The sequence below is a fragment of the Carcharodon carcharias genome, chromosome 29, assembly GCF_017639515.1.
Source record: "Carcharodon carcharias isolate sCarCar2 chromosome 29, sCarCar2.pri, whole genome shotgun sequence".
Taxonomy (NCBI): domain Eukaryota; kingdom Metazoa; phylum Chordata; class Chondrichthyes; order Lamniformes; family Lamnidae; genus Carcharodon; species Carcharodon carcharias.
Window position 1 is genome coordinate 4,207,063 of NC_054495.1, and position 10,214 is coordinate 4,217,276.

General features: G+C 47.1%; 1 long non-coding RNA gene across 1 annotated transcript; it reads right to left on the reverse strand.

The window, feature by feature from the left end:
- Nucleotides 1-520: 520 nt before the first annotated feature.
- LOC121270967 lies at nucleotides 521-2,440 on the reverse strand. The gene is made up of 3 exons (XR_005941650.1): nucleotides 2,328-2,440; nucleotides 1,530-1,751; nucleotides 521-990 (listed from the first exon to the last, which is right to left on the reverse strand). It is a non-coding gene; the product is annotated as an uncharacterized LOC121270967 (long non-coding RNA).
- Between the last annotated feature and the right edge of the window lie 7,774 nt (nucleotides 2,441-10,214).

Sequence of the window (10,214 nt, forward strand, 5' to 3'; positions counted from 1 at the left end):
CCCTTTGAAGTATCTTCCGGTCTCCTGTCCTCTCAGAAGCCAAGGAGTTTTCACGCTTCTAGAAAATCAACGGACATTTCTGGAGAAGTCTTTTGCATTTTAATGATTCTTCGTAGCCAGGTCTAGAGATAACAGAGTCTGAGAAGCTCTGTGGAAATAGCTGTCTGTTCTGGTTGAACTTTTGTTTAAAGCCTTTGTCTCCCAGGTCAAGTGCTGTTAAATAATACTCAATTCGAATAACTTGAAGGAAAAATATACTTGTCTGGGTTATTTTTTAAATACAATATCAGAATTATGCGTTTGTGACAATACATTACATTACATACCTACCACCTCTAAAATGAATGTCGATTTCTAAAACATAATTTAGAGGATAATGGATTTTCATGTTGAGTTTTAAACTAGATTGAGTCAGTCACTACGATTCAGAAATAGGATTTGTTACACGGTTCTGTATAAAATTAAGTTTGCTCATCACTACTTTGCTTTGATGAACAAATCTATGTTTCTGACCATATTTTTCAATATGTACAAAGCAACATTTTGTCTGCTCCATCTTTTCTGATTTCCACTGATTTGAAATGGCAACATGCTGTGCTTCTCCATTCTGATTTTTTCTGACAACTTTGCAAATGAAGCGAAAAAGGAGAGAGGCAGGATTTAATATAGTGATTATAAACTAGTCTAGGTCATTATATGTTCTATCTCATAAATATGAACCAACATTCACTAAAAAGAACAGATTTTGTGGCCATTTATCACATTCTGATTTGTGGGAGTTGCTGTGCATAAATTGGCTTCCAACTTTCTTTTGCAGTGATCTCCAGCTGTGTGTTTGGTTCAGGTGCACTTCAGTCAGGTCAGGACATTGTTCCTTTAGTGTTTCAAATTCTGGGATCCTTCATCAGCTGCTTCGGTTCTGGGTTTGTTCATTAGCTGCCACCACATTGTAAGGGATTGTTCAGTAGGTCTCATGAAAATGCTCTGAGTCTGTAAAGTTGAACATTAACTGTTTATTGGTAACACACAACCATAGATATATAAATATATATAATACATATGTTCAAGGTATGGCCCAGACTTGGAGCTAAGTCCTACTTGAGTCTCTCCAAACAACTCTGTCCCCTGTCCACTGTCAAGTGTCTCTCTACATCATACTGTGAGCAGTACTGTTCGCAAGTCCCACAATTTAACCCTTGCTATGCTGAACATCCTGATGCCACAAATCCCACCACATTCGGGTGGAAAATTAGGATTCAGTTTTAAAAATTTATAAATAAAAATATTGTTTCAGTAAAAGTGACAATAAGAGTCGGGCTGTCCAACCCAGCTGATTCACTCATGTCCTTTACTGAAGGAAATCTATCCGATCTGGGCCTATACGTGACTTCAATCCCAGACCAACTTTGAACTGCCCTCTGAGGTGGCCTAGTAAATCCTTGAGTTGAATCAGGGTGACAAAAGATGGACCATAAATTCAGGCCTTGCCAACAATACCCACATTCTGAGAATTTTTTTAAATTAAAAACCTCATAGCGGAGACACCTCGGCTGTGAGCGAGTTCTCATAGAATCCAGCTGGGGCACTGTTTGCCCATTTTCTAACTGCATCCAGAGCTGAGAGGAATGTATTAATGGTGGTTGATGTGCCAGCTTCCACCAAGCTGAACAGTAAGATGTTTATCCCATCCACACATCCTCTGGGAAGGTTTTACCCGCACAAGTGGTTCCTCAGAGATTGCAGGTTACTGGCTGCTGAGGAACAGGAAGGGAGGAAAGAATTTAGATCTCATAGTGAAATTGTTTAAATAAAGTAGACATTTATATATCATTGTGTCTGGTCTAGAAACACTGATCAAGATGACATATCTTTGGATGAAATTTGGACGGTGAAAAAGATGCAAGAAAATTGATCATGTTAAATTATATTTTTAAATACAAGAGTGGGATTGCAGTAACAGTGTAAAGTTACAAATTTACAGCCTCTCATGTCTGAACTCACAATGCAGTAACAAGCCCAAAGAGAAACTAACTAGATTTAGAAATCCCCGAGTCTGTTTCTTGCTTCCACCTTCAGGATTGGGTGTGGTGGTTGAACAAAAACAATATGTTAAGCAGAGACGGAAGCAGGAATGCAGTTTGGGGTTAATTCTTGTGTCTGTGTTATCATTTCTCAGGATCTTTATCCCGATCTCAAACATTAACTCTAAAAATGTCATTCCTTTTTACAACAAACGCTCCCTCCAATGGGAACTAAAAAGCTGAAGGAACCTCAAACCTGTTGGACAATTGCAGAGACTGACACTCCTGCCCTCTGTATCCCCTTACCTGTCTCAGCTGCAGTCACACCTTCCTGTCCCTGACCACTTTCCAAATCAAAAGATCCTATCCTAATGGTTGTGACCATCTCCTGGTACGAAGTGTCCAGGTAACTATCCCACTCGCTGATGCGTCGCAGTATCCACAACTCAGCCTCCAGCTTAATGACTCTGAGCCAAAGCTCCTCAAGATGGTGGTTACTGTCTCCACATCCTCTGATGCATGTACCAGGTGCCTCTGCTCCTCCGCCCACTTTAGGATTGTATCCTTTATGTTTTATTGCCTTTCCTTTCTTCCTACCGAAAGTTAACACTTCATACTTCTCTGCATTAAATAGTAACTGCCAAGTGTTCCTCTGGAACAAAAACAAAAACAGAATTACCTGGAAAAACTCAGCAGGTCTGGCAGCATCGGCGGAGAAGAAAAGAGTTGACGTTTCGAGTCCTCATGACCCTTCGACAGAACTTGAGTTCGAGTCCAAGAAAGAGTTGAAATATAAGCTGGTTTAAGGTGTGTGTGTGGGGGGGCGGAGAGAAAGAGAGAGAGAGAGGGAGGTGGAGTGGGGGTGTGGTTGTTGGGACAAACAAGCAGTGATAGAAGCAGATCATCAGAAGATGTCAACAACAATAATACAAAAGAACACATAGGTGTTAAAGTTGGTGATATTATCTAAATGAATGTGCTAATTAAGAATGGATGGTAGGGCACTCAAGGTATAGCTCTAGTGGGGGTGGGGAGAGCATAAAAGATGTAAAAAAAATAAAATAAGTAAATAAATAATTTTTTTTTCTTTTTCTCTTTTTATAGTGGAAATAGGTGGGAAAAGGAAAATCTATATAATTTATTGGAAAAAAATGAAAAGGAAGGGGGAAACAGAAAGGGGGTGGGGATGGGGGAGGGAGCTCGACAGACGTGGGCAAGAGAGCAAGGTGGAGTGTTAAAATGGCAAGCGACAGGGAGGTTTTGGTCATTCTTGTGGACAGACCGAAGGAGTTCTGCAAAGCGGTCGCCCAGTTTACGTTTGGTCTCTCCAATGTAGAGGAGACCACATTGGGAGCAACGAATGCAGTAGACTAAGTTGGGGGAAATGCAAGTGAAATGCTGCCTCACTTGTAAGGAGTGTTTGGGTCCTTGGACGGTGAGGAGAGAGGAAGTGAAGGGGCAGGTATTGCATCTTTTGCGTGGGCATGGGGTGGTGCCACAGGAGGGGGTTGAGGAGTAGGAGGTGATGGAGGAGTGGACCAGGGTGTCCCGGAGGGAGCGATCCCTACGGAATGCCGATGGGGGGGTGAAGGGAAGATGGTTTGATGGTGGCATCATGCTGGAGTTGGCGGAAATGGCAGAGGATGATCCTTTGAATGCGGAGGCTGGTGGGGTGATAAGTGAGGACAAGGGGGACCCTATCATGTTTCTGGGAGGGAGGAGAAGGCGTGAGGGCGGATGCGCGGGAGATGGGCCAGACACGGTTGAGGGCCCTGTCAACGACCGTGGGTGGAAAACCTCAGTTAAGGAAGAAGGAGGACATGTCAGAGGAACTGTTTTTGAAGGTAGCATCATCAGAACAGATGCGACGGAGGCGAAGGAACTGAGAGAATGGGATGGAGTCCTTACAGGAAGCGGGGTGTGAGGAGCTGTAGTCGAGATAGCTGTGGGAGTCGGTGGGTTTGTAATGGATATTGGTGGACAGTCTATCACCAGAGATTGAGACAGAGAGGTCAAGGAAGGGAAGGGAAGTGTCAGAGATGGACCACGCGAAAATGATGGGGGGGTGGAGATTGGAAGCAAAATTAATAAATTTTTCCAAGTCCCGACGAGAGCATGAAGCGGCACTGAAGTAATCATCAATGTACCGGACGTTTCTCGGACTGCTGTTCCCGTCACATTCTGAAATCCACACTCAGTACCATGCGCCGCCATATGAACACACTCGACCTCTCCCTCCAGCAGCACCGCAGTACCCTTTTTCAAAGCTGCGCGTGCCCCCAGTTTCATTTTATCCTTCGGCTCATCCGACGCCTCAACAAGAAACTTTTTCTCTTTCTCTCAAGTGCTAAGGAACGCAAGCTCCAACAACTCATCGACACCAACACCCATCTAGGACCCTCCACCCCGGCCTGTCCCTCCGTCCCCACCCCACTCCATCTTCTAATCCCAACCCCAGCCGTGTATTCACTATACCCCCTGACCTTCCCCTCTCCGATGCTGAACATTCAGTGCTCAGCAAAGGACTTAGTTTCATACCTTTACGCCCTCACCTCAATGAATTTCGGGCTCGGCATGATGCTGAACTCTTCTTCCGCCGTCTTCGTCTCCGGGCTCACTTCTTTGGGCAGGAGTCCTCTCCCAGTTCAGCGGATCCTTTTACCCATCTCCAACATTCTCCCTCCACCTGGACCCCTCCCTCTGGATTCTTACCTTCTCTTGATATTTTCATTGAGAACTGTCGGCGCGACATTAGTCGTCTCAATTTCTCTGCTCCTCTCGCCCATTCTAACCTGTTTCTCTCTGAACTTACTGCACTCCATTCTCTCAGGTCCAACCCTGACATTGTCATCAAACCCGCTGACAAGGGTGGTGCTGTTGTTGTCTGGCGCACTGACTTCTACCTCGCGGAGGCTGAGCGTCAACTCGCAGACACTTCCTCCTACCTCTCCCTGGACCATGACCCCACCACTGAACATCAAGCCATTGTTTCCAGGACTGTCACTGACCTCATCTTCTCTGGGGATCTCCCTCCCACAGCTTCCAACCTGATAGTCGCCCAACCTCGGACGGCCCGCTTCTATCTCCTACCCAAAATCCACAAACAGAACTGCCCCGGTAGACCGATCGTCTCAGCTTGCTCCTGCCCCACAGAACTCATTTCTCGTTATCTTGACTCCCTTCTCTCTCCCCTTGTCCAGTCCCTTCCCACCTACATCCGTGATTCCTCCGACACCTTACGTCTCATCAACAATTTCCAGTTCCCTGGCCCCAACCGCTTCCTCTTCACCATGGACGTCCAATCCCTCTACACCTCCATCCCCCACCAGGATGGTCTGAGGGACCTTAGCTTCTTCCTCGAACAGAGGCCCGAACAATCCCCATCCACCACTACTCTCCTCCGTCTGGCTGAACTTGTTCTCACGCTGAACAATTTCTCCTTCAACTCCTCTCACTTCCTCCAAATAAAAGGTGTGGCTATGGGTACCCGCATGGGCCCCAGCTATGCCTGTCTCTTTATGGGGTATGTGGAACATTCCTTGTTCCAGTCCTACTCCGGCCCCCTTCCACAACTCTTTCTCCGGTACATCGATGATTACTTCGGTGCCTCTTCATGCTCTCGTCGGGACTTGGAAAAATTTATTAATTTTGCTTCACATCTCCACCCCTCCATCACTTTCACGTGGTCCATCTCTGACACTTCCCTTCCCTTCCTTGACCCTCTCTGTCTCAATCTCTAGTGATAGACTGTCCACCAATATCCATTACAAACCCACCGACTCCCACAGCTATCTCGACTACAGCTCCTCACACCCCGCTTCCTGTAAGGACTCCATCCCATTCTCTCAGTTCCTTCGCCTCCGTCGCATCTGTTCCGATGATGCTACCTTCAAAAACAGTTCCTCTGACATGTCCTCCTTCTTCCTTAACCGAGGTTTTCCACCCACGGTCGTTGACAGGGCCCTCAACCGTGTCTGGCCCATCTCCCGCGCATCCGCCCTCACGCCTTCTCCTCCCTCCCAGAAACATGATAGGGTCCCCCTTGTCCTCACTTATCACCCCACCAGCCTCCGCATTCAAAGGATCATCCTCCGCCATTTCCGCCAACTCCAGCATGATGCCACCACCAAACACATCTTCCCTTCACCCCCCCATCGGCATTCCGTAGGGATCGCTCCCTCCGGGACACCCTGGTCCACTCCTCCATCACCTCCTACTCCTCAACCCCCTCCTGTGGCACCACCCCATGCCCACGCAAAAGATGCAATACCTGCCCCTTCACTTCCTCTCTCCTCACCGTCCAAGGACCCAAACACTCCTTTCAAGTGAAGCAGCATTTCACTTGCATTTCCCCCAACTTAGTCTACTGCATTCGTTGCTCCCAATGTGGTCTCCTCTACATTGGAGAGACCAAACGTAAACTGGACGACCGCTTTGCAGAACACCTGCAGTCTGTCCGCAAGAATGACCAAAACCTCCCTGTCGCTTGCCATTTTAACAATCCACCCTGCTCTCTTGCCCACATGTCTGTCGAGCTCCCTCCCCCATCCCCACCCCCTTTCTGTTTCCCCCTTCCTTTTCTTTTTTTTCCAATAAATTATATAGATTTTCCTTTTCCCACCTATTTCCATTATAAAAAGAGAAAAAGAAAAAAAAAATTATTTATTTACTTATTTTATTTTTTTTACATCTTTTATGCTCTCCCCATCCCCACTAGAGCTATACCTTGAGTGCCCTACCATCCATTCTTAATTAGCACATTCGTTTAGATAATATCACCAACTTTAACTTTAACACCTATGTGTTCTTTTGTATTATTGTTGTTGACATCATTTGATGATCTGCTTCTATCACTGCTTGTTTGTCCCTACAACCACACCCCCACTCCACCTCTCTCTCTCTCTCTCTCTGCCCCCGACACATACACCTTAAACCAGCTTATATTTCAACTCTTTCTTGGACTCGAACTCAAGTTCTGTCGAAGGGTCGTGAGGAATCGAAACGTCAACTCTTTTCTTCTCCGCCGATGCTGCCAGACCTGCTGAGTTTTTCCAGGTAATTCTGTTTTTGTTTTTGTTTTGGATTTCCAGCATCCGCAGTTTTTTTGTTTTTATCTAAGTGTTCCTCTGGCCTGACTGTATCCTGAGTTTATCGCTATCCTCCTCATATTTCAATTATGTGTCATCTGTATATTTTGAAATTGTGCCCTGCACATCCAAGACTAATTTATTAAGAAAAGCGGTGCTAATACTGATCTCTGGGATCCCTGGGCAAACCCACCATATACCTTCCTGAGTCTGCAAAACCAAGGTTCACCACTACTCCCTGTTCCCTGTCACTTGCTACTGTCCCTTTCATTCCATGGGCTTTAACTTTGCTGACAAGTCTGTTATGTGGCACTTTATCAAACACATTTTGGAAGTACATGCACACCACCTCAGCCACGTTACTTTCATCAACTCTATTTCTCTGTTGCCTCATCAAAAAATTCAAATTAATTAAAACAAGATTGCCTTCACAAGCGCTGGCTTTCCTTTATTGATCCACATTTGTCTAAGCGACTGTTAATTTTGTCTTTGATTATTATTTCTAAAAGCGTTTCCACCATGAGATTTGACTGACTGGCTTGTAGTTGCTGGGTTTATCATTACACTTTTTTTGAACAAGGGTGCAACATTGCAATTCTCCAGTCATTTGGCATTTATGTATATGTCTTTCAATTTATAGTCGCTGCTCATAATGTGGTCTCTTCTAGACTTGGGAGACCAATGCAGATTGGATGACTGCTTTGTGGAACACCTCCACTCAGTCCCCAATCTTCCAGTCACTTGCTATCTCAATTTTCCACCTTGCTGTCACTCTCACATTTCTGCCTTCAGCTTACTGCAGTGTTCCAGTAAAGCTTAAGGAACAGCACTTCATCTTCTGATCAAGCACTTTACAGCCTTCTGGACTCAACATTGAATTCAACAATTTCAGACCATGAATTCTGTCCCCGTTTTGTCTGTTTTCTTTTTGTGCCAAATGCTGGTGTTACTCCTGTTGTTCATGCTTTTACTTTTGAACAGAGCTGTTTGTTATTCTGCTATTGACACCTACTCTGGACCAAGGCTTTGCTTCTTTCCCATAGCCACTCACTTTGTCTTTTCTTCCCTATCATCTTTATGGTTTAATCTCTCCCACCCTCTATCCTATCCCAGGAGGGGGGAGGGAGGGAGATGGGGGAAAGGGGGTGGGGGGGAGCGGGAGAGGGAAAGAAGGGGTGGGAGGGGGGAGATGGGAGAGAGAGAGAAGGGGAGAGGGAGAGTAGAGGGGAAGAGGGAGAGGAGGGAAGAAAATGGAGGGGAAGGGGGAAGAGGGAAAGGAGAGGGGAAGAGGGAGAGGAGAGGAGAGGGGAAGAGGGAGAGGAGGGGAGAAGATGGAGGGGGTGTGGGAGCGGGAAGGGGCAATGGGAGGATGGTGGAGGAGGAGGGAGGGAGGAGGAGAGGAATGGGGGTGGAGACAGAGGGCGAGGAACCGGTGGCCGAGGACCCTGGGGGTGTCAGGGAAGACTCTCGGGGGAGAGGGGTAGGGAGGCACGTGGTAAGTGAAATTTGGGGAGGAATGCAGGGTGGAGGAATTGGGAACGAGGAGAAGGGTGTGGAGGAACGTGGTGGGGTAGAGGATGTGTGGGGGTTGGGTATGGAGGGCGTGGGGACTTGAACGTTGGGAGTGAGTACTATGGGGGGGAGGAACGTGGGGGGGAGGAACGTGGCGGGGAGGAGCCGGGAGGAACGTTGGGGGGGTGGCCAGAGGGGTGGGGAGCTACGTGGAGGAGGAGGGATGGGGAGGAACGCAGGGGGGGGGAACTTGCACAGATCAAGAGGTTCTCGCATACACACGCACCCACTCCTGGGAGTCCCCACGTCCCCTGTACAGCGCATGCCTGAGACCACCCCTTACCCCTGCAGCTCTTTCCCACCTCCCCCCTCCCTCTTTCCCACTACCCGTTCCCTCTTTCCCACTACCTAGCCCCGCTTTCCCACCGCCCAGCCCCTCCTTCCCCCCTCTGATGGCTGTTAGTCTTTGGAATTCTCTTCACCAGAGAGCAGAGGCAGCTGGGTCATTGAATATATATAAGGCTGAGTTAGATTCTTGATTGACAAGACAATCAAAGGATACAGACAAAGTAAAGTTGAGACCATAATTCCATCAACCATGATTTTATCAAATGGCGGAAGCAGACTCGAGGGGCTGAATGGCCTACTCCTGCGCCTAATCTGTCTGTACATATATATCGGAAATGGAGCAGAGGAGCCAGGGTGAAGGGCGGGGAGGTTGGGAGTGTAGCAGGAGAGATGGGTGAAGTGGGACCTGGATGTGTAGAGGATGAGAGGGGCGGGGAACATGATGGAGTAGGGGGGGAGGTGAGGGGAAGGCTAATGATGAGGGAGGTGAGGTAGAAGGCAGGAGCAGTGGAAGACTAACGGGGGAGGGTGAAGCAGAATGAGAAGGTGAAGGAGGTGAGTGAGAAGTGAACAGGAAGCAGTGGGGGTGGTTGGGGAAGAAGGAGAAGGAAATTGGGGGAAGGGGCGGGAAGGCAATAGAGTGTCTGAAGGGACATTGAGAGGGGCAGGAAGGTGTGGTTGGGGGTGGGGGGGGAGGGGTGCCAGGGATTTGGACAGGGTAAGATTCTAAATCACAGGATTAATGGCCTGTTGCTGTTGCTCTGTTCCTAGAGTTTTCCTGTTGTTGTAAATTTATTGATCCTTTTCTTTGTCTTGGAGAATCAGATTACTGCTGACATGAGCTAAAATGATGACTGATTCAGCACGAGTTCTGTTGTCTTCCAGTGGAATGTTATGGACAAGGAAGAGTACAAGAGGATATTCTGATGGAGACTCCTGCATGTGGAGCAGATCCCAGGATTCCATGTGTCCTGTTCGTTTACAATGTTTCTCATGAAACTGAGGATCTCCGCAATGCTCAAAAATGGGTTCAAAGTAATATTTTCTTATTCTGAATCAATTTCCCTCTCTTCTTGTACCTTTTTATTCTGTAAATTTCCTCTTTAATAAATAGTCAACATGTTTGAGGCTGACACTCCCAAAACAGTACTGAGAGAGTGCTGCACTGTTGGATGTGTAGGATGAGATGTTTAGTACCCAGTTCTGCCCAATTTTTGAGCCAGGTCTCCATTAATGCCACAGCATC